The sequence below is a fragment of the Lygodium microphyllum genome, unplaced genomic scaffold, assembly GCF_053477565.2.
Source record: "Lygodium microphyllum isolate KBCC unplaced genomic scaffold, Lygodium_microphyllum_v1.1.10 scaffold_31, whole genome shotgun sequence".
Taxonomy (NCBI): Eukaryota; Viridiplantae; Streptophyta; class Polypodiopsida; order Schizaeales; family Lygodiaceae; genus Lygodium; species Lygodium microphyllum.
In genome coordinates this window covers 6,886,939-6,914,332 of record NW_028229514.1, presented here as the reverse complement: position 1 = coordinate 6,914,332, position 27,394 = coordinate 6,886,939, and the positions used below count along the sequence as shown (strand labels likewise).

The 27,394-nt window shown below is 40.9% G+C and overlaps 2 pseudogenes; both read right to left on the bottom strand.

Moving 5' to 3' along the window:
- Window positions 1-2,894: 2,894 nt before the first annotated feature.
- LOC148009285 (uncharacterized) lies at window positions 2,895-3,258 on the bottom strand (annotated as a pseudogene).
- An 8,480-nt stretch (window positions 3,259-11,738) lies between these two features.
- LOC148009284 (uncharacterized) lies at window positions 11,739-12,102 on the bottom strand (annotated as a pseudogene).
- Window positions 12,103-27,394: the final 15,292 nt, after the last annotated feature.

Below are 27,394 nucleotides of genomic sequence, written 5' to 3'. Positions count from 1 at the left end.
TTCCCGAGTGACCAAAACAGCATCAAATTTTTCCAAATGATGCTCATGACGTTGAGAATATTCAATAAGAGATATACATGCTTTGTCAAAGTGGATATCATCCTTGTTAGACAAAATAGTGATGATATTGTCATATAAAGGATCTTTGATGGTATGAAGAAGTTGAGTAACAATCTGATTTTTAGCAACAGGAGCGCCGGCAGCACCAAGCTGATTGATAATGTCTTTAAAAGCCTCGATATGAGAGTGCATAGAGGTACCAACCTTATATTGAAGATTCTTCAAACAAGTTTGGAGATATAAAATTTCGGTGACCGATTTCTTCTCAAACGTTGAGATAAGATACTCCCAAATAGCATGAGAGGTTTCCAGATGAAAGACATCCAACATAAGTGAGTCAGGAAGTGCAGACAATATATAATGACGAGCCGCTTTGTCACGACGAATCCAATTAGTATGATCAATTTTCCATTGTTCAAATAATGGACCATCAGTAATCACAGAATTGTTATTCATCACATCAATAGGTTGAACTGGGCAAGACAGGTCGCCCAAAACAATATCAAATAATTCGTCACCTTCAAGAATTAGCATCATCTTTGCTTTCCACCCAGGAAAGCCTTGTCCTTGGAAGAAGGGAACCGAACGTTGGCCAGACGGATATCCGTTAACAATTACACAATTGGCCATGCCTGTATGTCGAGAGAAAACAAATAAGATGAGATCGCAGAATCTGCAAACCATGATCAAGACGAGCATAGTTGAGACGCATGACAATCAAAATAGGGATATGCACGTAAGAACGACGAAAAGTATTGAGTGACTAAAAAGAAAGCCCAAAATAGAGAGGTGTAATGTGCAAGACGAGATGACGCATATAAGAAAAGTGCTATTTCGGTCGAGCAAAGAACGTGAACGATAATAAAACATTGCTAAAAATAGCAAGATGTTTGCTTGGCGTAATCAACATCATTAACGAAGACGAGCGATTAATAAACAGTAATTGGGGATTAACAAACTGTAATTAGAAATACAGTTTTAAATAAAGAATCGCAGATTTGAGCAGAATTGTTGTCTTGAATCCTGAACTGTCATAACTTTTGATCCAGAACTCCGATTGACAAGCGGTTTTGTTTTTAAAGACAAAATTAACTAATACTTCTAATTTGAACAAGTTCATGTATCAAATCATCACTTGTGCAAAGAATTCAATCAAGTATAAACAATGAAACAACTTATCTTCCTTGTTGTTGCTACGCATCCATAGCTCTGATACCATGTTGAGAGAGAGAGAGAGAGTACGAGAGAGATACACAAGACATGCTCCCAAAGAATGATTCATATTGATGTAGAGTTAGTATATATAGGTGAGACCCAAGTCAAGTGAGAGATGATATATATAGTTGTAACACACAGAGAGAGAGAGAGAGAGAGAGAGAGAGAGAGGCCGCTGCCACCACCAATCCACCATAAAAAGAGAGGGGAAAACTTCAAAGAAGAAGGAGGGAACCCGTGAAGGAGAAGAAGAAGAAGGACATAAGCACAAAAGGATTCTTCTTCAAGCTTTGAGGTAAGTGCATTCTCTCTTCTCTCTTTGTTTTTCTCTTTTCTTTACTTCTCTCTTTTTTTTTGTTGATGAAGAGATGTATAGAGAGAAGAAGGGAGACAGATCAACACAAGGGAGATTGAGAGAGAGAGAGAGAGAGAGAGAGAGAGAGAGGAGCTGCAACTGCCACTACCATTGCCACCGGATCCACTAAAAGAGAGGGGACAACCACAAAGGAGGGAACCCGTGAAGGAGAAGAAGGAGGAGAGAAGCGTGAAAGGGTTCTTTAGACGCCAAACTTCAAACCAGGGGTCTGCACGCCTTTTTTTTTCGAAAAAAACATTGGGCTCTTGGCCACCTAACAAGTGCATGTTTTACATCTCGTCGCATTCTGATAAAAAGGTTATGGATTTACGATCACACAATGGATAGTGCATATGAAGCTCCATTAACCCAGTTTTGGGGTTTAAATGGGTTAAAAGTTCATTCTTCTTCTCATTTTCACATCTTACTTTCTTTGCTTCCCTCATTCCCCAACCTCTGTCTCTTCTCCATCTTGCCCTCCTCGAGATTGCGTGGCAGGCACCAAGCAAGCATGTCCCTATTTCTTGGCCATGGGAAGGCCTCACGCCAAGGCCCGCTGTCGAAGGGTTTATGAAAGCAATGTCGCAACCACAGAAGTCCTTGCTAAATTTCAGGATAGACGATCCATCATACAAATAAACAAGATGAATAGATTGGTGAGCAATAATAAATCTGCCAAATTTCTTTTCAACTAGAAAAGGCAAGCTTGGGCACTACGCAAAATTACTCACTGCTGCCTGCATATAGAGGATTGATGCCAGACTATGTTCAGCATTCTTGCATACAATAAGACAGCTATTGCCAATACTTTTACCTCTATACTGCTTACAAGTCAAAAACTAGCTGTACAAGGATGTTTCTGTGCACTATGTTATATGTTTTTGAAGAACACTAGCCGAGAAAGTGAGCGCTGTAGAAAGGATGTCCAATATGATAGAGATGTTGGTCCAGGAAATTTGGGTGAATCTAGTAAAGTCTCTCTCCAAAACTTCAGAACATGCAAGCTTTCCTCTTCAGTATAATGCTATACAACAATTCGTGAAGCAAACCCCCTTTTTTCCCATGATCTGGCAGATCTCTCTAGGATTGTTTGCCGTCACAGTCACCATATAAAACAAACCCTTGCTAGATAACAATGTATTAACTATTCCCAGCATGTGGTCGATGACAGCCCTTCCTCTAGCACCTGTTTTTCCGTTGCAAAGATCCACCCTGGTTAGCTTCTTCCTCTCGATTGGCCTTGATTCCTGACTATGGTTGTCTTTCATCTCAGTTTTTCACCTTTCCCATTCCAACCAAAGTCTGATCTCTGAACATCAGAGAATTTCATATAGAACCGTGACTTAGGCACTGAAAGCTTTGTTTCGAGTATCTCTGCAATGGCAGCACTGATAGTCTTGTTAACTGCCCCACCAATTCCGCCTATGGATATTAGCTCTGCATATGCTGCCGCTCTTCACTGCCTCCAAAAGACATGGGAATGCCCCGATATTAGCTCTGAGTAGCACCATCACATACTACTCTCGCTTGCCAATGGTTTTGGCCACGGTTTTGTTGCAATCCTTGAGGATGTCAGAGGTGGAGACTCCGTCTAGCGGAACGATGGTGCTTATCTTCAGCGTCGGCATGGTGAAAACCCTCTCTCCCTCCCACACACACAACAAAGCCCAGGCTCAATGCCTCCCCTGATTCCCTCTCAGTCCGCGCTTTCATTCCCCTTTTTCCAGATTGTCGAGCACTCTTCCCAAATGCCATGCTCTGATCTCTCCCTAGTATTCAATCTTCCTCTCCGATTGCAAGTTATCAACTATAACTTCTTTTTCCTCTGTTAGTAGGCCTGGATGAAGGCTCCGATACAGTCACCCAAGGCGGTCTCCATCATCATGTTCCAGGCAATGGTGCATTCTCCATCGCAGGAAAAACTGACACTAAGAAGGTGGGTTGATAGCTTACAAGCTTTCACTACCTCAGAGGGAACTCCAATTCATATTCGAGAAGAAGGGATTTCGCTATTCTCTACGCTTCATCTTCAATTTCTTCCTTTCCTTCTTTGTTGCCGTAGACTGGTTCTCGATGACAAGACCATAACAAAAACTCCCTGACAACACCACTCTCTCTCGATCTCCCTCCGAATACAGGATGCCTTCTGATTCTCCCATTTTAGCGTAATGCTCCCCTTTGTCTTCACGCAAAATCAGTCTTTTCGTCCCTTCTGCCAATCAGTCAAACGTTGCTGGGGTCCGTCATTCCTCGTCCTCCTCGCCACATCTGCTGCCTCCCTTACCAAGCGCTACTGGTCCCCTATATCATGAGCAGTGGTCCCCTCTATCATGAGCAGTGGAAGGCTCTATCCTGAGCAGTGGAAGGCTGGATATTTTTCATCGTTGGCCGGCCTCGCTTCTTTCTTCGTTAACTTTCTTCTACTGTCGTCCCAAAAAGCCTCCTTTTCAAAAATAGCCCAAAAGCTTCTCCTTTTTCCCCCCTCTTTAGCCTTTCAAAATCCCCTCTTTAGCCTTCGTAGCTCTATTTCCCATATAGAGATCCGCCCTGACTCGAAAAATCTATGTCATCGCATGATTCATGCATTCGGCATGATGAAGCAAAAGATCACTACAGAATTATAACGTGGCCTTTCAAAAGTTGTGCATATCCTGTGATTAGGACATTCCATGTGTCTAGATCTCAATAAGGAAACATATCAAACACTGCTTGTGCCTCTGCCAGCCAGCCACATTTAGCATACATATCAACCAGAGCATTACGGATAAGTTCCTCTTGCACCAAACTCCTCTTCACTTTATTTCCCGCATAGAATGAAAGAGCAAACATGACGACTAAGTATGTACAAAGTAGCAAATCACACACACAACTTTTGGGTGGTTTTCACACCTCAAATGTGCAGCAATACGACATCCACCCCCTCTAATCCTGCGCATCCTCCGGATGGGCCAACTACCCATGATCGTTATCATCAAGATCCACAAACAGATCAATCTCTTCGTTATGCATTTCCGGTAGATCAACAAGATTATCTGTTATATCATCTGTCTCTTCCATTGGAGTTTCTTCTCGTTGCTCTTCTCTTGCAAATCCTTCCAATACATAATCTTCATCATCCCTTTTCTTGAAAATCTTGATTCTTTTTCCAGCAATAGGCACTCTAAGCACTGTTCCATCCAATTCTGTCAGCTCATATGTTGCATTATCAAAGACATGTCTGACTATGTATGGCCTAAACCATCTTTTCACCATCTTCCGAAGTGCAGTATGCTGATTTTCAAGGCTGCTATCAAAGACCAATACCCAATCTCCCTCTTCTATTGCTCTAGGCCGCAAGCGATGCCTGCTATCAAACCTGTCCTTGTTCCTTAGTCTAGCAACTTTCAACCTGTCAATAGCTAGCTGAATATCCTCAGGTCTCCTCTCCAACTGTCGAATCCGAAGAGCTAAGAGCTCCTCTCTCGTCAAATCCTCTTGCCAAGGTAAAACTGACCAAGTCAAAGCACAAGTCTCAATCGGCATAACAGGTTTCTGACCATACATCAACTCTGCAGGCATATATCCTGTGGTAACACTATGAGTCGTACGATCAGCCCATAAAGAAAATGGTAGAAGTCTTGGCCATTCTCCAATCCGTCCTCTGCATGCTTTGGCTAATGCTTTCACTATTGGCGGATGCCCTCTTTCACTCTTTCCATTTCCCTCTGGATTGTATGCTGTGGTTAGAGCCAATTTGATTCCTAGCTGAGAGAAAAACTCCCTAGCTTCATCTGCATCCAATTCACCACGATCCGCAGTGATTTTACCCACACAACCATACCTGCAAAAAATTTCCTCCAATAAGAACTTACACACTGCACTAGTGGTCTTCGTTCTCAAAGATCTGCCCTCAACATGATTACTAAGATCCTCTCTAGCCAAAACAATGTATCTCATCTACCATAGACCCATAGGCATGGTAACAAAATCAACTACCCACTTATAATGAATGCATAGTGGATAGGTCGGATGAAGCTCATCTCTATGACGCACTACTGAATACATCTGGCAGTCTCTGCAAGTCTCAACAAAGTGAGTAACATCTCTGTACATACCTTTCCACCAATATTTCTCCCTGATTTTCTCATAAGTAGCCCATACTCCTCTATGACCAGCCCAAGGACTCTCATGAAACTCCCTCATCACCTATATCTGTGTCTCTCTATCGCAGACAACCCGCAAAGGTAATCCGCCTCTTTTCTTCAGATGCTTCCAAAGAAATCCGTCCTTGAGAAAATAACCATAGGCTTTCCTTCTGATCTTCTTGAACTCTTCATCTGTCCATTCATCTCTTTTGCTTAGTGTACTAAGGTACCTGCCAATCTGCAACCAATCTCCAACATAGAGCTCTTCTGTGAAAGCCACAATATCATAGACATGACAAACATGATCAACCATAGTGGCTGAAATTTCTGCATCATCCTCTTCTGCAAGTAGAGTCTCCTCATCATCATACTTGGCTCTAGATAACATATCTGCCACTGGATTATCCTTCCCTGCTATGTGTTTAAATTCCGGATTTAATGACTTGATGTATGCAATCCATCTCAACATAGCTATATCCAGAGTAGAGCAACTCGTAATCATACCAATCAATGGCAAGCAATCTGTCTCTACCACAACTGAAGCTCCAATAAAGTACTCCTTGTCACATTTGAGAGCCGTCACAATCCCCAATAACTCCCTCTTGATTTGCGGATATCTCCTCTGTCTCTCGTTTAGGACTTTCGCCCCAAACCGAATAGCATACCTATTTCCATCTGCATCATCTTGACCCACAGCCCAACCTATGCCAATTGGACTAGTGTCAACTGTCAATACAATAGGCCTATCACAATTATAATCCGCTTTCCTGAGAGTAGGAGCATTCTGCAATAACTTCTTCAATTTCCGCATGGCTCTAGTGTGACTCTCATCCCAATAAAATTTTAGCCCCTTTCGAAGCACCTGATACAAACAATCTGCAATTGGTGCAAAATGAGGTATCCAAATCATATAAAACACACAAGCACCAATGAATCTCCGTACCTCAGAAGTGGTAGAACAATACTCTGCAATCTTGCCTATAGCATTCACCTTATCAGGTGAGGGTTTCCTGCCATAATATCCACACATATGCCCAACAATGACAACCTCATTCACTCCAAAAACAGATTTTTGCCCTGAAAGTGTCAAGTTCACTTCTTCTAACCTGTCCAAAATCTTCTCACATGCTGAAATATGATCAGCCACAAAGTATTTGCATCCCTGCTCATTTAGGCTCTCATTCTTCTCTTCTTTTGCACACCCCTTAATGGGCACATCATCCAAGAAAGGCATATTAAGCTGAGGTATGTAATCACGAAGGACCTTATGCATGGCATTCATCATATGCGCAATAGAATTAGTGGCACCTTGAGGCAAGGTACACATCCTGACAAGCCCAATAGGAGTTCTCATGGTGGTTATGTCCCTGCTTTCCAAAGCCAGCTGAAACTGATCATAACCTGAATACAAATCACCCAAAGAATAGATGGCACGTCCAGCAAATGCCTCTGCAAACTCATCCACAACTGGACCTATACCAACATTCCTGATAGTAACTCTATTCACTAGCTGCATGTCCTGAATAAATCGAAGAGTACCATTCTTCTTTGGAACTGTAAACCACCTGTTTGAGTATGGTGCAGATGAAGGCTCAAGGATTCCCATCCTGATTTTCTCATTCAACAAATCAATCAACTTTGGCAAGTGTGCTTTAGGCACTGGAATAGGTCGGAGATTCCATGGAATTTGAGGAATAGTAAAAATAACCATAGGAGCAACAATATCAGGATTCACACATCCAATTTCATGTGGGACAAAAGCAAATCCCCTTCCATGACGCTCAAGCATCTCCTGAAAGCATTGCTTCTCCATGGGTAACAAGAAATCACCATTTCCAATTTTCAATTCAGCAAGTGTCTCTGCTGAAAATTTATGACCAATATGCTCCGGATTCCTCAAAATTTTCTGTTTAGCAGCCCTCTCTATTTGTTGATCACTGTCAGGTGGAAGCGGTACAGCAACCGGCTTCACCTTCTTATCCACAGTTTTGTATTTCGTGTCAACCCTGGCTTCATTATGCTCTTCTGCATTACATAAACCTTGCTGTAAATCAGCAATTTTGCACTCCAATGGCTGAATATTCTCAGCCCTCTGCTCTATGGACTGCATAGAAACATCCCCAAACTCTGAATGCTGAAATATTCCAGCAGTAAACTCTGTTGGCTGAAAATTTTCAGCCCTCTGTCTCTTTGAAAGCTGATCATAACCAGCTAGAAACTCTATTTGTTGAATTTCTTCAACACTCAATACTCTTTGCTGAGTTACCTCAGCCTCTGACTCAATCTGTGACATAAAATCTGCAATTTCATGAAACATGTCCAGGGACTGCACTAATACATTACCATGACAATTCAGCATATCAGTTTTCAGCATATCTCTCATCTCTGTCATCGTATTTGCACAAATCACACTGTCATACATACCATCTATGTGCTCATCATCCTCCAAAATTCCTGCATTTTTCAAATTTTTCTCCTTCCTGCATATATACTGCCTGGCAGCTCTAGACAATCTAGAAGTCTTCTGATAGCTCATTGAACTGTTTGCTGAAATCCCAACATAACCGGAGGAGAAAACACTGTTGCAGCCAGGAGGCGAGAACTCCAATCTCCTCTCCTCTGTACCACCGTCGTCTCGCGAAACGGCGGTACCTAATGAAAACCCGAATCCCTCACAGTGGGCAAGGGTGCATCTCTGAGAGTATCCCTGTTTCTAACATGGTTCACACATACTGTCATAAACTGAACTGCTCTCATACCATCTTTACTGCGAATCCGTACATAAGCAGATCCATCATCCATGACCTTTGTCTCCATGCGCATCTCTGTAATGAATGGCTGACCAAGAATTATGGGATAAGAGCATGAATCCTGCACAAAGAAATGAAAATCCTCCTCTACATCACCAATAGAAACCCTGACACTAGGGCAAGCAGCATATAAATCACCTGCAGTGTTATTGGCGGCTCTCATACGCCACCCATGCTCTACATCCATAGGCCATCTGTTACTCTCATAAACTCCACGAACAATGAGATTAATCTCTGAACCATGATCAACCAATGCAACATAAGGCACCTGTTTCTCTCCAATCTTTACCATCGTCTCTGTAGTTGCCCTAGCCCAATGGCTCCGCGAAAAGTGACTACGCGGTATCAAAACAGGCTCATCAATTTCAGCATAATGCATAGGCTGAACCCTCTTCTCTACCTGCGGCAAAACAGAAGCATTATCAACCATAACCTCATCAACATCATCATCCAACTCTCCAATCAAAACTCCCTGTGTATCAATGGTAGCCAATGCATGTCTTTTCCTCTTCAGGACCTCCTGAAACTGATCCTGAAACTCTCTTTTTGAGATGCCCAAAATCTTAGAAATAGTAAAAGTCACCTCACTGCCAAGTATCTTATCATTAAAGATTTTCTTCATGTCTGTAGATGTCTCAATATCGGACATCAATCTGAATCCTGGCTGCTTTCTCTCTCTAGGCTCTTGCCTCTTTTCTCTCTTTTGAGCATCCTCCATCTGTCGATCTGGCCCTGGTCTTGAAGACGGTCCTGCAGTAGGTGGAGTAACAAACTCACCCCCTCTAGTCTTCTTAGCTGCACTTGGATTTTCTTCATCCCTCTTACGCTTCTCCTCAACAAATACATCTGCACCATGAGATTTAGCCAAATAAGCATAAATAGAATACCTGTCAACAGGCGAGTCCCAACCTGTCTCTGATCTGATGCTAGAGCCTGCGCTAGTCAAAACAGTTTGCTGAATTTTCCCCTTGTTTGCAGACTCCATAGCATAAGTCCATAGTGCGGATTGAGTCTCTGATCCCTCCTCAATCTGTACTCCATATGCAAAAGCATCACCTCTAGCCATCACATAAGAAGTACGCGCAGCCATGTCCTCCACTAACTTCTTCATTCCACCTTTACCAAAGTTGGTAGCAAGTGGAGCTCCTGTCTCAGTCAACCAAATCTTACCATCTTGCCCCCAATATACCAAATTTTGCCTCCTTGCATCTTGGAAAGAGTCACAATCCCTGCAATGCTGATGCTCCGTACTATCACACCAAATACATCTCCGATCTCTCCTAGGAGCACTAGGAGCACTCCTAGGTGCAGTAGGAGCACTAGAAGAAGTAGTAGGCACAGTCGAAGTAAACTGCTCCTTCAACTTACCCACCAACTCCGCTTTGACTGACTCAAGTGTCAAATCTGTGATACCTTTGATTATGTCATCAAGAGAAGTAGGCACCGATGGAGCGGATGGTTTTGGAGCAGAAGGTGTAGGCATCGGTCATGGAACAGGAGGAATAGGTGGAGTAGAAACAGTAGGCACTGGCATAGGCCAAGAAACTGGCTGAGGAGGAGAAGAAATAACAGGGATAGATGTAGGCATAGGAGCAGATGATGGTGTAGGTGTCATGGAACCATTCTGTAGGCGAGTCTTCCATATCCTCCTCTTGGTCAAAGTCGAGACTGCATCCTGAGCATCCTGCCAATCAGTTTTAAGACCCATAGGCTTTGTGCGATCTTCAAGAAGCTCACCCAATTCTTCTTGAAGAGTAGGATCTGCAGCTTGCAAGAAAAGCTCAACTTTTTCAACATCCAATGCTCTTTGTTCAATGGCATCAAGCTGACTATACCTTTCCTCAAATTCTCGAATCAACTCCGAAGTAGCAAGACCTTTGTTTGGCATGTAGACCCACTCTCGGAATGACCGTCGAGTAGCCATACCAAAGTCCTCAAGGAAATATTCTTCTTTAAGAGCCTTCTTAAAATCTTGCCAATGTGTATTTTGAATAAATAAATCAGTCACTTTTGTCCTCAAAGCAGGTGTGACAAGACGAAGGAAGTATTTACTCATAAGTCCAGCAGGAACTCCAAAAAACCCCATCTTGATCTCATATGTCTTCAAATATGCTGAAACATTACGCCCGTCAAATAGCTTCTTCTCACTCTCAACTGCTTCAATAGCCTTAGTTGCACTGTTTGCATTCTCCTGCTCCGAATAGAGTTGCCTTTGCTGAGACAACTGTTGTTGATGCAATTGTTGTTGCTGCTGCATATACATTTGTGTTTGCTGATTTTGGAGCTGCATATACATGGACATATTCTGCAAAATCTTTTTTAGATCCTCCGTTGAAGTACTTGACGCAGCAGTCATTGAGGGAGCTGAAGTAGAGGCAGCTGGAGTTGTAGAGGAAGCTGAAATAGAGGCTGAAGTGTCTCCCATCCTGAAATTTCAGCGACGCTTTCACGTCGGGTTCACCAAAGATGTCGAAGGGTTTATGAAAGCAATGTCGCAACCACAGAAGTCCTTGTTAAATTTCAGGATAGACGATCCATCATACAAATCAACAAGATGAATAGATTGGTGAGCAATAATAAATCTGCCAAATTTCTTTTCAACTGGAAAAGGCAAGCTTGGGCACTACGCAAAATTACTCACTGCTGCCTGCATACAGAGGATTGATGCCAGACTATGTTCAGCATTCTTGCATACAATAAGACAGCTATTGCCAATACTTTTACCTCTATACTGCTTACAAGTCAAAAACTAGTTGTACAAGGATGTTTCTGTGCACTATGTTATATGTTTTTGAAGGACACTAGCCGAGAAAGTGAGCGCTGTAGAAAGGATGTCCAATATGATAGAGATGTTGGTCCAGGAAATTTGGGTGAATCCAGTAAAGTCTCTCTCCAAAACTTCAGAACATGCAAGCTTTCCTCTTCAGTATAATGCTGTACAACAATTCGTGAAGCAAACCCCCTTTTTTCCCATGATCTGGCAGATCTCTCTAGGATTGTTTGCCGTCACAGTCACCATATAAAACAAACCCTTGCTAGATAACAATGTATTAACTATTCCCAGCATGTGGTCGATGACAGCCCTTCCTCTAGCACCTGTTTTTCCGTTGCAAAGATCCGCCCTGGTTAGCTTCTTCCTCTCGATTGGCCTTGATTTCTGACTATGGTTGTCTTTCATCTCAGTTTTTCACCTTTCCCATTCCAACCAAAGTCTGATCTCTGAACATCAGAGAATTTCATATAGAACCGTGACTTAGGCACTGAAAGCTTTGTTTCGAGTATCTCTGCAATGGCAGCACTGATAGTCTTGTTAACTGCCCCACCAATTCCGCCTATGGATATTAGCTCTGCATATGCTGCCGCTCTTCACTGCCTCCAAAAGACATGGGAATGCCCCGATATTAGCTCTGAGTAGCACCATCACATACTACTCTGGCTTGCCAATGGTTTTGGCCACGGTTTTGCTGCAATCCTTGAGGATGTCAGAGGTGGAGACTCCGTCTAGCGGAACGATGGTGCTTATCTTCAGCGTCGGCATGGCGAAAACCCTCTCTCCCTCCCACACACACAACAAAGCCCAGGCTCAATGCCTCCCCTGATTCCCTCTCAGTCCGCGCTTTCATTCCCCTTTTTCCAGATTGTCGAGCACTCTTCCCAAATGCCATGCTCTGATCTCTCCCTAGTATTCAATCTTCCTCTCCGATTGCAGGTTATCAACTATAACTTCTTTTTCCTCTGTTAGTAGGCCTGGATGAAGGCTCCGATACAGTCACCCAAGGCGGTCTCCATCATCATGTTCCAGGCAATGGTGCATTCTCCATCGCAGGAAAAACTGACACTAACAAGGTGGGTTGACAGCTTACAAGCTTTCACTACCTCAGAGGGAACTCCAATTCATATTCGAGAAGAAGGGATTTCGCTATTCTCTACGCTTCATCTTCAATTTCTTCCTTTCCTTCTTTGTTGCCGTAGACTGGTTCTCGATGACAAGACCATAACAAAAACTCCCTGACAACGCCACTCTCTCTTGATCTCCCTCCGAATACAGGATGCCTTCTGATTCTCCCATTTTAGCGTAATGCTCCCCTTTGTCTTCACGCAAAATCAGTCTTTTCGTCCCTTCTGCCAATCAGTCAAACGTTGCTGGGGTCCGTCATTCCTCGTCCTCCTCGCCACATCTGCTGCCTCCCTTACCAAGCGCTACTGGTCCCCTATATCATGAGCAGTGGTCCCCTCTATCATGAGCAGTGGAAGGCTCTATCCTGAGCAGTGGAAGGCTGGAGATTTTTCATCGTTGGCCGGCCTTGCTTCTTTCTTCGTTAACTTTCTTCTACTGTCGTCCCAAAAAGCCTCCTTTTCAAAAATAGCCCAAAAGCTTCTCCTTTTTCCCCCCTCTTTATCCTTTCAAAATCCCCTCTTTAGCCTTCGTAGCTCTATTTCCCATACAGAGATCCGCCCTGACTCGGAAAATCTATGTCATCGCATGATTCATGCATTCGGCATGATGAAGCAAAAGATCACTACAGAATTATAACGTGGCCTTTCAAAAGTTGTGCATATCCTGTGATTAGGACATTCCATGTGTCTAGATCTCAATAAGGAAACATATCAAACACTGCTTGTGCCTCTGCCAGCCAGCCACATTTAGCATACATATCAACCAGAGCATTACGGATAAGTTCCTCTTGCACCAAACTCCTCTTCACTTTATTTCCCGCATAGAATGAAAGAGCAAACATAACGACTAAGTATGTACAAAGTAGCAAATCACACACACAACTTTTGGGTGGTTTTCACACCTCAAATGCGCAGCAATACGACACCGCCACCTAGAGCACAAGGTGGAGCCTCCTCTTGTGCAGCAGCAAGTGCTCCCCATAGAGCACAACGACCACTAGAGAAAAAGAGGAGATGGAAACCGAACACTGTCACCCTACGGGAGATAAGGAGAATCCAGCGGAGATACAAGCTTCTCATCTCGAAAAGATCTTTTCATAAGGTTGTTTGGGAAGTCATGCAAGACTTGGAGCTGAAAGGGATAGAAAGATTTTAGGCACAAGTGCGGGATGGCCCACCAGTAGGAAGGTAGACTGCTGTAGCTATGATGGCAGAAAGAAGAGCCTACATGATGTACTACATGTACCTTCTACTACCAAGAATCTATTGTTAGTTGGACAGATGGCAGAACAGATTTTGCAAGAATGTATTGTCGGTTGGATAGATGATTTCAACCGATACACATGGCTGTATATTCAGAAGTACAAGGATGAGGTAATTGATGTCTTTAAGAAAATGGGTTTATAAAGAGAAATGCAAGTCAGATGGTTTGTTGGAAAGGTATAAAGCCCGGCTGGTTGCAAAGGGATATGCACAGCAATACGGCCTAGATTATGAGGAGACTTTCAGCTCGGTTGCCAAGATGGAAATTGTGAGAATAGTCATTGCATTAGTGGCTTCTAAGGACTGAAAATTATGGCAGATGGATATCAAAAATGCATTCCTGAATGGTGACTTGCTTGAAGAGGTATATATGGAGCAGCGTGAGGGTTATCTACACAACCTGAGGTGTATATGGATGCTGGCTGGAAACCCCGTCTATCATGCTAGATTCAAACACATAGAGGTTCATTACAATTTCATAAGAGAAATGGTACTTGTAGGACAATTTGATCTACTTCATGTGAAGACAGAAGACCAGGTAGCAAATATCTTTACCAAATCACTTGGTAAAGAGAAATTCGTTCGTTTTTGGGATCTACTTGGAGTACAACAACTAGTCTGAGCTCAAGAAATGGAGTTTGAGAAGGGGGAGGATGAGCTTGATTCTTTTGATCTTAAAACACCTCCATCCATTGAGATTGAGCGTGAAGTCAAGAAAGAAGAGATAGAAGATGACTTAGACATAGGTAAAAATAATAGGGAAGAAGTAGAGCTTAGAGACACTACCACTCCCTATATAAGTGTTTCTGGCTCCAACACCATGGTATAACTCTTACAAATTTCCAAATGCTCCCCCAAAAAGACTTGAACAAGTTTGGAATAAGTTGGGAGTGAGCAAAAGATTAATGGGACTTATTCATACCTCAGGGCCCTGACTATAAGAAAAGCTTGAAGTGAAGCTATTCTTCTTGGGCCTAACAAGTGATAAAAAAGATCCTTGAGTAATACTTTTTTGAATTGATTATATCTAGCTTTTGTAATCACAAGCTCTTTTTCTTCTCATGCCTAAGCAAGTGATGAAAAAGCTCCTTGCGAAATACCTTTTCAAATTGATTATGTCTAGCTTTTGCAATCAAAGGATTCCGTTTGTTTTTTAAAATCTGATTTAAAAAATTTAGACATTAGGTGTAGGTGACATTGGAAAATGAATTATGCAAGTATTTAGTGCATATAGCTAGAAGGATGGTAGGGCTGCATGCCCTGCCACCTAATTTTTTTCCCTCTCCGTTAACGTCGCTATTTGCGTCGAAAATTTACTCTACAATCGTCCCTATTAGCATCTCTATTAGCATGGCTATTTGCATCTCTATTAACGTTGCTATTAGCATCACTATTTGCCTCACTATTAGCGTCTCTATTAGCGTTGCTATTAGCATCACTAACCTAATTAGCAACGCTAAAAGAGATGCAAATAGCGACACTAATAGTGACTAATCGATCATGTTGCTAATAGAGACGCTAATAGTGACGAATCGATCGCGTCGCTAATAGCCACACGAATAGAAATGATGGGGGTAATTTTTTCCATGAATAATTATGTCGCTTTAAATATCGCTATTGGGTCTATATGGTATAGTGTGAGCTTTCTTGCTACCAAACTCTTGCTTGACACCTATTTCTTTCAACTTCTTCTCCACCATCTTTTGAACTAAACTCCCCTTGATCTTTTCTTTACCCTTCTTCGTATGCTTCCTCTTCTTATCTCCTTTATCAGATTCAGAATCTAAATCTAAATCTGAGTCAAAATCTGAACTGCTACTTGCTTTTGAATTGGAATCTGAATCTATATCTATATCAGAATCATCAACACTGCTACCATCCAAAGATTTCTTCTTCTTCTTTCCCTTCTTTCCCTTCATTTTCACCCACTACAATAGAAACGAGGCATAGATGCGCATGTTAGACGTGCAAAGTCGGGCGCGGCTATCATTGCGTCTATATGTACGTGTAAAAGTGCGTGTAAATAGATGCGAATTTTGCATCTATATATCCGCGAAAATAGACGCCAATATAGATGCGCCAGCAGACACACAATTATTTAACCACCTAAAATTGGAATTCACATAATTAAAAAACCAAAGTTAATAATTATTTAACCACCTAAAATTGATTCTTAAGCATGGACGTGTGCGCATGATAAAAACCATAGAATTAAGAATACACATTGAATCATTGAATTAAAAAAATAGAGTTAAAAATTACTTTTTCATTGCTCTCTAATGAATGGCTGTTCCTCTAGTTGCCAAGCCTGATATAAGTAATTAGCGGCAAGCGACAAAAACCTTACAATTAGTAGCAAGTATTGCAATATGTATCTCGTAATTTCTCTACTTGAAGATGATAAAAAATACTTCCTTTTTATTATGGAAATTCAATTTAGCTTTAAACTTGACTATTGATTCTTGAGTATGCACGTGTGCGCATGATAAAAACCATAGAATTAGGAATACACATTGAATCATTAAGCAAATTAAGTATGTTACAGTGAATGATCCATCTCATCTTCAATGAGATCAGCCCTTGCTAAACTATCTACTTCTAGGTCTATGTTACCAAGAGGTAACGAAACAAATAAGTCTATCCCACTATGAGATGTGTTGCTATATTGCTCAATAACTTCATCAATATCATCGGCAATCACATTATTGTCTTCTTTTGTGTTTCCTTGAACATCCTTGCGAGGTTCATCTTGTACTATATCACGCATATCATCCATTATGGTGTCATCATGCACATCATCATTAATTGTTGGATTGTCATCTGCTATCTCCATGTCGGAAATATTACCATATATTGGTTTTGAACGATTAGATATAGGGATGGCATACCACCATCGGTTATTGTTTACCATTGAATGATATACAACCTGTATTTGAAAAAAAAAAGCAAGAAACTTAAATACTTATTATATTGTGTATATGTATCACATGTATACATATTAAAAAATTAGCCTTTGCATATATACATGCTCGCATTGTTGAGGTAGTACTAATTTGTCATTCTTGTTTTGGTGAAATTTTGTAGAGTTAATGATTACAAAACCACTTGGATGATGTCTGATTGTGCAATGCTCACCATTTGTTACCACTTCTTTAAACCACTTCACATCCAGTACATATATAAAGAATCGTCTGAAGTCAAGCTTTAGAATATCTTGGATCAAGCCACAATAACCTTCCATGGTACCATTGGCATCCTCGAAGTGAGCAAGGACACCACAATCTTGGGTATTTCTCTTTTCATCTATACGTTGAGTTTGAAGATGTTTACCCTCACACCAAAGTGCATTGAATAATGTGCACTAGTAGTAAAAGATAAAAGATCAAACATGTCAATTATTTATATAAAATAAAACTTATAGAAACAAATTAATTGATAGTGTGTCTCACCTTTGATAAGCAACCTCGTGCGTATTCCCACTCTTCTTGAGATATATTAATTTCCTCCTCTTTTTCCATTCTCTCCATTTCCTCATGTAACCAATCTATATCAATATGACGTGGGAGCGCATTTAGATGATCTGGAAATGAGACATTACCTCCATATCTAGTGCGAAATTCTTGTCTTTCACTTTTTCTTCTTGCCCTTGCTTCATTATATAGTGTCACCCATTTGCTCATTACATCACTATTGAGCACACAAAAACTATTTAACTTACGAAGTTCTTCTTTTGTTAGCACTTTACTCCTTCCTTTTCCTTGAGGTACTATAGAGGTCATCCTTAAGTCTTCATCATCTTTCCATAGTCGTGGTTGAGAGGGATCCACTTCAACAAGATATTCAGAGATATAAACAAGGGATGATTGCACTAACCAACCCTCAGCCATGCTTCCCTCAGGCCGTGCTTTTTGCCTCACAAAATCTTTCAAGGATTTCATGAGGCGCTCAAGAAAAAACATCCACCTTACATGAACTGCCCCACAAAGTGCGATCTCATCAATCAAATGTATGAGTAAATGCAATTGAGTAGTCAAAATGGATCGAGGAAAATTTTCCTCCACCAAACAAACCACCTCAACAGATAATACTCGAGCATCTTGCAATGTGTTTGGATCAATTTCCTTTGAGCTCACATATCTGTCAAGATGTATTTGAGAATTTTTTATTTTTGTGTAGAAATTCAAAGATATATAATGAAAAAATACAATGTATACACACCTCACAAGCTCTCCCATCTTGTAAATGATATCACGTACATCTTTGGATACACAATGGGATATGCTAGTAGGAAGTACGAACTGAATGTAAACAATATTCATAGATCAAATGATTAGTTGAGAAAAAAGTCATCATACCCGAAAGTTTACACATAGTTACTCCACTAATTACTATATTCATGGTTAGAGATACCCTTACTTGAATCATTTTGTGCCAATCGTGGGACTTCAAACCAGATAGTTGCTCCACACCTCTTTTCTTTTTCTTTATGAAGGCTCCCTTGAGACATCTCATACATCGTGTGGGTGTTCGAAAGCTATATATTTGTTCCTTCATTATTTTTTCCTCGTTCTTTGACAACATACAAGGTGCATGGGGTAGCTCAATCTTTCCTCTAGGTCCAATGTGTGGCCAAGCTCGTCTCATGCGACCAATGTTATGTAAACATCCCTTACATTAACTGAATCACGAGCCCCTATCAAGTGATCTCATAATGTAGATACAACATTTTTTAATATGTGCATGGGGTCCAACAAGTGATTGATCTTGAGTTCAATCCAGTACGGAATACGAAAAAATATAGAGAACCTAACAAATAAACAATATATTATGTAAACAATTCATCATGCTAAATACTTTAAAGTCAATCGAGATAAATGCACTTCTTACCGACTCATGCCGAGTGGAGGGTGGCTGTTGGCATTAATCCATCTCTCCTTCCAACCTCGAATGGTTAGAGATTATGGAGTCATTCCATTAGTAGGGAGAACATATTTGGGATGGTCAATACGAAGAAATCGATGATGATTGTCATAGATAACCTTCTTTAAACGTGCTGGCCTAGAGGAAACTAGAGAGGGACCGCAAATAGGATATGCATGATATCCTGATGTGGTTAAACTTGAAAAAACAAGTAAATTAATAAAATTCAATTGATTCAAGTCTTGAATTTCAAATATAGAGTTATATACATGTACTTGAACACTCTCTGTATCCTGGAGAGTCATGCATAGTCCACAACAACATGGCCTTCAATGTGAAATCTCTAGAGGATGCAGATGCACTTGTATCTTGCACATCAATACCTTCCCATAACATTTCTAACTCTTCAATCAAAGGCTCTAAGTAAATGTCCATGTTTTTTACCTTATGCTTTCCAGGAATCAGAATGGACAACATTACATGTCGAGTGAAAGGTGGCTGTCGGCATTAATCCATCTCTCCTTCCAATCTCGAATGGTTAGAGATTGTGGAGCCATTCCATTAGTAGGGAGAACATATTTGGGATGGTCAATAGGAAGAAATCGATGATGATTGTCATAGATAACCTTCTTTAAACTTGCCGGCCTAGAGGAAACTAGAGAGGGACCGCAAATAGGATATGCATGATATCCTGATGTGGTTAAACTTGAAAAAACAAGTAAATTAATAAACTGCAATTGATTCAAGTCTTGAATTTCAAATATAGAGTTATATACATGTACTTGAACACTCTCCGTATCCTGGAGAGTCATGCATAGTCCACAACAACATGGCCTTCAATGTGAAATCTCTAGAGGATGCAGATGCACTTGTATCTTGCACCTCAATACCTTCCCATAACATTTCTAACTCTTCAATCAAAGGCTCTAAGTAAATGTCCATGTTTTTTACCTTATGCTTTCCAGGAATCAGAATGGACAACATTACATGCCGAGTGGAAGGTGGCTGTCGGCATTAATCCATCTCTCCTTCCAATCTCGAATGGTTAGAGATTGTGGAGCCATTCCATTAGTAGGGAGAACATATTTGGGATGGTCAATAGGAAGAAATCGATGATGATTGTCATAGATAACCTTCTTTAAACGTGCCGGCCTAGAGGAAACTAGAGAGGGACCGCAAATAGGATATGCATGATATCCTGATGTGGTTAAACTTGAAAAAACAAGTAAATTAATAAACTACAATTGATTCAAGTCTTGAATTTCAAATATAGAGTTATATACATGTACTTGAACACTCTCAGTATCCTGGAGAGTCATGCATAGTCCACAACAACATGGCCTTCAATGTGAACTCTCTAGAGGATGCAGATGCACTTGTATCTTGCACCTCAATACCTTCCCATAACATTTCTAACTCTTCAATCAAAGGCTCTAAGTAAATGTCCATGTTTTTTACCTTGTGCTTTCCAGGAATCAGAAGGGACAACATTACATGCCGAGTGGAGGGTGGCTGTCGGCATTAATCCATCTCTCTTTCCAATCTCGAATGGTTAGATATTGTGGAGTCATTCCATTAGTAGGGAGAACATATTTGGGATGGTCAATAGGAAGAAATCGATGATGATTGTCATAGATAACCTTCTTTAAATGTACCAGCCTAGAGGAAACTAGAGAGGGACCGCAAATAGGATATGCATGATATCCTAATGTGGTTAAACCTGAAAAATCAAGTAAATTAATAAAATGCAATTGATTCAAGTCTTGAATTTCAAATATAGAGTTATATACATGTACTTGAACACTCTCCGTATCCTGGAGAGTCATGCATAGTCCACAACAACATGGCCTTCAATGTGAAATCTCTAGAGGATGCATATGCACTTGTATCTTGCACCTCAATACCTTCCCATAACATTTCTAACTCTTTAATCAAAGGCTCTAAGTAAATGTCCATGTTTTTTACCTTGTGCTTTCCAGGAATCAAAAGGGACAACATTACATGCCGAGTGGAGGGTGGCTGTCGGCATTAATCCATCTCTCCTTCCAATCTCGAATGGTTAGAGATTGTGGAGTCATTCCATTAGTAGGGAGAACATATTTGGGATGGTCAATAGGAAGAAATCGATGATGATTGTCATAGATAACCTTCTTTAAACGTGTCGGCCTAGAGGAAACTAGAGAGGGACCACAAATAGGATATGCATGATATCCTGATGTGGTTAAACCTGAAAAATCAAGTAAATTAATAAAATGCAATTGATTCAAGTCTTGAATTTCAAATATAGAGTTATATACATGTACTTGAACACTCTCCGTATCCTGGAGAGTCATGCATAGTCCACAACAACATGGCCTTCAATGTGAAATCTCTAGAGGATGCATATGCACTTGTATCTTGCACCTCAATACCTTCCCATAACATTTCTAACTCTTCAATCAAAGGCTCTAAGTAAATGTCCATGTTTTTTACCTTGTGCTTTCCAGGAATCAGAAGGTACAACATTACATGTCCCTTTTTAATTGCCATGGATAGATGAATATTATAACTCGCCAATACCACTGGCCATACACTGTATGATGTGCTTTTGATGCCAAATGGATTGATTCCACCCATACCTAAACCAAATCTCAAATTTCTTGGCTCTTCTTTGAAAATGGGCCATAAATTATCTATATGTTGCCATGCCGGTGTGTCTGCAGGGATCCTCCATTTTCCATCACTTGAATGATGACTAGCATGCCATGACATGAGCTTTCCAATAGACTTACACTTGAACATAAGTTTTATACGTGGAACAATCAGAAAATGTCGCAAAACCTTACGAGGAACATCCATTGACTTCATCTCCACTTCATATCTTGATTCGCCACAAACAGGACACTCTCGTGCGAACTCATGAATCCCACGAAATAAGACACAATCATTGACACATGCATGGATCTTGACATAATCGAGGCCTCCCAGAGATGTCAAGTAATGTCTTGCTTGATCTCTCTTAGTTGGCAATTTGTTTCCTTTTGGAAGCATTTGTGATAATAACCTACATATATTTTTAAAAGTGAGTTAAAAAACCACCAACATATATTTTTGTCTGATTTCAAAATAGAACAATTAATATTATGATTCATAAGCCAAACTGAATTGATACCTACTTCAATAACGCATCCAAACTGACATTACTCCATCCATAAATTGTTTTCAAGTTAAGTATCTCGAGGGACGCACAAAGAACGGAGTACGTACAACCTTCATACAACGGAGTAGATGATGCTACATATAGTGGATCACCTGGCTTCGTAGAGTGACCTTCTCCCTGAACCGGTTGCGAAAATAGATGGTGTACCATGTTGTCCAAAATCTCATCCTCTACGACTTGATGGGGCATCTCATGAGGGCTACTATCATGGTCGTCAGTCTCTACTCTTCATGAAGACTCTGCCTCCTCGCGTCGACGTTTTGCAGCCTCTCGACGCCTGGGAGGGAGCATCTGAGGATGTGGCACTGCATCCTGCTCAACCACAAAAGGGATTTTCATGTACGTTGATATATAATTCCCGTAACATAGACTAGCAATCTTAGTGGTAAAAAAAAACAATGAATACCGATGATTTTTCTCAGTCCCATTCTCGATACAAGCTGAGGTGTGACATTGCAATTCGACGTGCTCGAAAAATACACCCTCGACAATGATCACACATGCATTTAATTTTTCGTCATAGCCATGCATCTCGATTATGAAGACGCAATGTTTCATCCTCACTTGAGGATGTGCTCATTGACTCATTAGCATGCACCGCACTAGGTGATGACGACGACATGATTAAACCTAATTCATGACAATATCAAAATATTTGTCATTCATATATTTACATAAAAACTTAAAGCTAGCGTATTAATTATTCTAAGATCTCAATTTTAAATACACAAAAATCATCATAAATACATTAAAACTTATGATAAGAATTCACTATCAAAACTTATCTTAAAAATAAAAAATTATGATAAAGCCTAAATGCGCATCTATATCCACGTTTACGTACACAACTATATTAGCGTCTATTTCTGCATCTATGTTCGCGTCTATACTCGCGTCTACCTGAACAATAGACGCGCATATACACGCAAAAATAGATGTACATGTCAAAATTCAAACCATACTTAAATCATTTCTTTTTAAACTGCGCCTTTCCTTTCTTGCGTTTTTTGCGGTTCTGAAGCTTGAGTTTAGCCGACATGCAGTCTCTTCATGCCTCACCTAGTCTCTTCATGTCTCACCTCCTCATGACTCACCTCTTATTTCATTTCAAACACACAAGAAGGGAAAAAGAAAAGCCAAGGAGAGGAAGAAAGAGAGAACAAGAGAGAGGAGAACAAGAAGAAGCAGCAAGCAAGCATCAAGGGAGGGTAACTTACCAAGGAGAAGAAGAAGGAGAAGGAAGAAGCGCAACCATCCGCCACACCAAACACCCAAGGTGAGTCTCTCTCTCTCTCTCTCTCTCTCTCTCTCTCTCTCTCTCTCTCTCTCTCTCTCTCACTCTTTGTTTCTCTCTTTCTCTCTCTGCTATGTCTATGTATTTAGGATTTTTGATTCCATTATGTATTGCATTTTGTAAATCATCAATGGCGGTCGTCGGGCTAAAATCAGCCGACTGAGCGCGTCTGATAGCACGTCTACATTTCAGTGTAGATGTAGGTATAGACGCGAAAAAATATTTCCTCTCATTGTGTCTGAGGACGCGTCTTATAGAGCGTGTGCTTCCCCGTGCGCAGGTCAATCTACACGCGATGATACAGCACACGCAGATTGACCTGGAATTTGCGTCTGACAACGCGTCTATACTGCATCTCAGATGCGAATATAGACGCGCTAAATAGAAGATTGACTTTGGGAGTGCGTCTGAGAGCGTGTCTAACCTGCAATTTAGACGCGGTTATACATGCGCCAGCTCTCCCAGCTCTGTTAAAAAATAATATATTTTTGCAATGATGAATGTGACCAATCCCATGTTTGTGTTTATCAGTTTTCTTGTTTATGAGAAGCATTAGCACTTAAGTTTTATGCTCAATGTTTAAAGAAAGCTCTTTGAAAATGTAGGTAATATATATGATTTTTTGTATGCAAACAAATTTGTCTTTTTCCTGTGTTTTTTTTGCAGATGTCGTATCCTGGTTCATCTAGCAATGACCCGGATTTGGATCGCATGAATGATACATTGGCCTCGTTTGGCAGGGGGGTCAATGCATTTTTTGAAGGTTTTCCTACTAGGGAAGACTTCATGGGAGAGATGACCAGACACCTTGGCCGCTCTCCCACAGCGGATGAGGTGTTCAGTGTCATGTCTGGAACGCCTCTGACGTCTTTGCCTAGCACTCCTTCCCAAACTCCAATTGTAGGTACTCCACATGTAGATACTCCACATACAGGTACTCCATATGCAGGTACTCCACGTGCAGCACCTGTACGTGCATCGGCTGAAGCACAAGCATTTGCAGAAGCACGTGCATCCAGCGAGGCAGAGGGTAGTCGACAGAGACGGAGGAGGGAGAGTCGAGGGTGAGGACGAGGCTTGTGTGGGGGTTGCTTAGGAGGTGGCGAGCGATCACCCTCACCAGTAGATCACGTAGAGGAGGTTGTACGCCAGTACTATAGAGTTACAGATGCTGGTGGCATCTTCCATGATGATGAAGAAAGGGATGTAATGGCGTACATGAGGAGCATGGTGCATGCGATGTATAAAGATTGTTTCATTGACTTCAAAAATCAGAAAAGCAACTTGTGGCAGGAGGTGTTGAGGGCAGTCCATAGGAGGTACCCAAATCCTGAGGATCAGCGATTCTCGGATGATTGGGAACGCACAAAAGTAAGGGATATGCTTCACAACAAAAGATCCCACCTCATGACACGCACCAGGACTCACTGCGGAGGCAGGAGGAGGGGCGTGGAGCCTATAGCCAACCACCTATGTGCCGCCACATAGAGTGAAATAAAGCCAAGAAGAAAGCAACAGAGAAAGTGAAGAGTCGCCAGCATGCAGAGGCACGTTGGATCCAAATGGAAATAATGGGATCGTCGCATTACGGATCGGGCGGCAGAGAGTCGTGGGAGGCAGAGTTTGTAAGTATATTTTGATTTCTAGTTTTTTAAAATTTATATTTCTTTCAATTCTTTATATAGTTTGTTCTAATATATTGTGTCTCATAATTGTTTGTATATATCACAATTATTTTGCAGACTACTATCGTTGGTAGGATACCTACTCCTAGAGAGGTAGGTCACCATCGAGGCCATAACCCTGCAGCCACATGGCTTCACTTCTATGAGGAGGGTCTCATCACTGAGGACCAATACAACCGGGCTATGAGGATTCGACAGCCAGAGGAGGTATGTTTTTCTTACTTTCCTATTAAAAGTATAGCTAATTATAACTTTTTCTCCACTATGTCTACGTAAGCAACCTTGATCTTTTGTATGTGTAGGTGAATTCGGATGTGGAGCATAGCGAGGAGGGGGATAGCGACGCTAGTAGCCATGGTGGTACTAGCGAAGATGTTTCTTCTTCAAATTCGTAGAGGAGCACCATACCTCCTCATGAGGCCTTGTTTTCTTATATATGTATGATCCATCTTTGAGCCTACTACTTGCGGCCACGCTTTAGGTCGCAAGCACTTAAACTTCCCATGTAAATGCTTTTGATCTATAATGAATACATGGACTTTTATTTTCAATTCTCATACCTGTAAGATACATTGTCTTTTTCCCAAATGCACAATCTGATGTATGGGAGGTGGAAAAAAAAAACCAGAGAGCAACCACATGCTCTCTGGTTTTTTTTTCACTTCTGTTTTGTGCATCTATCGGCGCGTCTAAATTACAAAAAATGCGTGTTTATACACGTGTCTACAGTGCAGAGTACACGCGCTTATACACACGCTAGATAATTCAAATTTTAAAAAGAAATTAAATATATTTGTTTAAAAATGAGATTTTTTGTTTTCCGTTCGCGTCTACCGGTGCTTGTAAAAGCGTGTCTATAAGCGTGTCTATATGCCCGTCTAACTGCAAAATAAACGCGCTAATAGACGTGCAAAATGAATTAAATAAATAGCAATTTTGATTTATTATGCGGATAGACGCACGGATAGACGCGCTCGTAAGATTTTCTCTATATTCAAAAATCGCGTCTAAAAGTGCATCTATGAGGCCTTTTTGTTGTAGTGACCCGAGAACTCTTCCTTGAAGAACTCAGACTTGTAAATCCAAATCTCTTTTGTGCTCTTGTTGCAGTGTCTACAAAGGCATTAAAACTAGCTCTGACATCTACACTTGCTACCGCATTCCGCAAACCATGCATGTAATATCCAGCCAACATTTCATCTGTAGGCCTTTCAGCATTGGTAAGCCTCTTCAAATATTGACTGAATTTGTGAGTGTAATCCTCCACAAACATTTTTCTTTGCTTAATCCCTTTGATTTTTGTAAGCACATCATTCCGAGTTTTCTCCTTCTTTCGGAATCTATTCAGAAATGTATCCCTTAATGTTGCATAATCTGCAAAATGCCCTATATTGAAATTGCTCAACCATTGCATGGCTCTTCCCTCAAGTGTCGCTTGGAATTGTCACATCTTGGCTTGCACATCATACACTCTGTCAAATCCTCTAGCCTACCACCTTGTCTCAAATTGAGCTACGTGGCAATCAGGGTCTTATTTGGACTTCTTGAAAAAGGTCTCGAACTTGATGCATAAATCCACTCTAGCCGCTACTGCCATATTCCTTTGCACATTTGGGGTCAAATTCCCTGCTGAAGATAATGTTGATGCTGTATGTACTAATGAAGGACATATTGGTATGCCTCTTCAAATTACCAAAGGGTCAAACTGCAACTGTGTTCTCATTACAAATGGTTGCTGCAATACTACTCCTACAAAAGTCAGATCCAATTGCCCAACTCCTCTAGGTTCATTGAAAATTCCTCCATAATTCTCTATATCCTCCAATTCCTCTACACTCTGATCTGACTCATCCTCCAAATTGTCACTTTGCATCCCACTATCTTCACCATCTTCATGCCCTTTTGCATGCTACTATACACCACACTGATGCATTGCCCACCTTGTGAAATACGGGTGAAAAAGTTGCTGTGAATTCTCCAGAACGAAAAATCATTGAGCATCTGACTTCCAAAAACATAACTACCGATGTAACTACCCTGAAAACCACTACTTAGCATAGCACTCATCCCTCCCACATAAGAGAGTAAACTCGACCATGAACCCCCTTCATAAACATCTTGATTGCCAATGTATTATGGTTACACGCCTAAGCAACAATTACACAGTTTTACTATTTCAAATGACATTCTGACATTCAATCTGACAATTGAGAAAAAAAAATCACACTAAACTTCATCTCCACATCACATGCATTTCACTTTCTACATCACTGTTTATCTCACTACGCTCAGATATGAACTCACAAAGGATCAGAATAGAGAAAATAAGACAACACAAGTTGACAAATTGCATCTACACCTTTCATTCTGAAATCTGCCATATTTACATAATGATCCACCCAAGCATACATGCGAACATAACTAAATCCCAGGCGTGCTATGAAAAGCTATGACCTTCCATTTTCAAGATTCCAAAAATCATCAAAATTGACAAACGTCTAAAATAGACAAAAGACCATATATATTACTAAATGACTTCTTCTAAGGTTTTCTAAGGTCTAGCCTAAACATA